At 41.7% G+C, this 2,298-nt stretch overlaps 1 protein-coding gene across 2 annotated transcripts in view; it reads right to left on the bottom strand.

Moving 5' to 3' along the window:
- Nucleotides 1-2,298, bottom strand: part of LOC115213795 (protein flightless-1 homolog) — a 76,449-nt gene that overhangs the window by 48,427 nt on the left and 25,724 nt on the right. The window lies entirely within an intron of this gene.

Below are 2,298 nucleotides of genomic sequence, written 5' to 3' on the forward strand. Positions count from 1 at the left end.
ACTGCCATTTGGTGCATGGGAGAGTTCGATGCAGCTGCCCTCATCTGTACCTCCTGCCGTGAAGTTGGTTCATCTGGGATACCTGACAAGAAGAGATCCAGTTTCATTTTAAAGACATCTGCATCCACCCCATGCAGGTCTCTTAGGTTCTTCGGGAGGATATTGAAGAGCTGTGGGCCTCGGAAGCCCAGGCTATCACAGTATCTTGTCCTACATCTTGATGGCAAATTTGAAGTCCTAGGCACCACGCAGTGGCGCCCAGTTCTGGCATTTGTGTAACTCTCGATGCCAAAGTTTGGGACAAGTCCTTCCAGGATCTTCCAGATGTATATTATGGCATATCTTTCTCACCTACGCTCCAAGGAATAGAGTTTTAATCTCTTGAGTCTTTCCCAGTAGCTTATATTCTGCACAGAGGCTATCTTCTTCGTGTAGCTACGTTGGATCGCCTCGAGTTCTGTGATCAACTTGACACTAGATGGTGACCATAACTGAGAGCAATAGTCAAAGTGGCTTAGGACAAGTGTCCTCCAGAGGACCATCATGGTTTCTTGTTCTCTTGTTCTAAAGGTTCTGAGAATCCATCCGGCCAGTCGTCTACATTTCATTGCCAATTTAGCAACATGTACACGAAAGGTTGCGTCATCACTCATGTAAATACCCAGGTCACGCACTGATTGTGCCTCTGGGATTGCTATTCCTCCGGGTCCAGTGTATTCATTGGGTATTGCATTTAGTTTTGCATGCTGATAGTATAAAGCTTGAAACTTCTCAGCATTGAACTGCATGCTATTCTTTGCAGCCCACTTGTATATTTTGTCCAGCTCACATTGCAGGCGTTTAGTGTCCTCAGGGTTCTGTATTGCCCGTGAAACTTTTGTATCATCTGCATAACTTGTGATCGTGGCTCTCTGCGTGGCTGAGGGCATGTCTGAGAGGGCCATTATGAACAGTAGTGGTCCCAAAACAGTGCCCTGCGGAACACCGCTCACTATTTGCGTGTTAATGGAAGTGGCTAAAATTGGCTACTACCACCTGACTTCTATCTTTCAGAAAGTCATGAAGCCATTCTCCCAGTTTTCCAACTATGTTGAGATCACGCAGTTTGTGACATATCATTCCATCATCGACTTTATCAAAGGCCTTTGCAAAGTCGAGATATATGACTCCACATTTGAGTGGTTGAGCATCCGTTTCACAGCAACCAGTCATAGTGCTGTAGGAGCTGAGTTAAACAGCTTCTCCCTGGTCGGAAACCATGTTGGGTGTCGGGCAGCAAGTCATTTTCTTCAAGGAAGGTGATCAGTTTCCTTCTGACTATTCGTTCCATGACCTTGCTGATGTGTGAGGTCAGAGAGATAGGTCTGTAGTTCTTGGCCTCCGCTCTGCTACCTCCTTTATGAATGGGGCATATTTTACCTTCCTTCAGTTTACTTGGAAGTTTGCCAGCTGCAAGGAAGCTCTGAAAGAGGAACTGCAGTGGTCTTGCTAGGACTCTCTTACTTACTTTTAGGAGGATTGCCGGGAATCCATCGGGGCCAGTAGCTGAGTCTGTTTTCATTTCATCTATAGCCTTTATTACATATATATATATACATATATATATATATACCGGAGTAAACACATAAATGTGAAACAAGGTGGAAAAAAGAGTACTCAAATACCAGTGGTAGAGTAATATGCTTTATTTTAAGCAGCAGAAAATTCAACAAAATCTGTTACTCTGAGTTTCTCGTTGCCGTTCATCAGACAGTTTTTTGCTAGAATGGAACATATATATAATTCAATCTATACTCTTACAAACGCTACAAACGCTGCTACACCTTTAAAAGAAATGGACTTGTTGATTGGCCCTTTAGAAAAAACGGTCAATCTTCCGAACGATAAACAAAAAGGTCAAAAATATATGTATATATATATAAAAAAACTTATAAAAATTATAAAATCCGAGGAAAAACCTATTGCCGTAATGAAGACAGTACAAATTAATGCATAGAAATTAAACCTGTTATAAATACTGCAATACATATTTATATTAAAATCCACATATATATCAACATACACAAAAGGATGCGCGTAAACGCCATACATACATATGCAGACGTATGATATGAATCTAAATTATACACATAAAAGCATGTGTACATATATTCACGCAACCGTCTCGCACGCAAGCTAAAATTCATCTATGCAGCAATTCTCATATACTGAGCAAGCAGGGGGAACGAAAGAAAGGGAAAGAGAGAAAAAGGAACGAAGGAGGGGTGGGGAAAAACTTGTAGCGATATTATTGCATCT

This window comes from Octopus sinensis, linkage group LG7 (assembly GCF_006345805.1).
Source record: "Octopus sinensis linkage group LG7, ASM634580v1, whole genome shotgun sequence".
NCBI classification, from domain to species: Eukaryota; Metazoa; Mollusca; class Cephalopoda; order Octopoda; family Octopodidae; genus Octopus; species Octopus sinensis.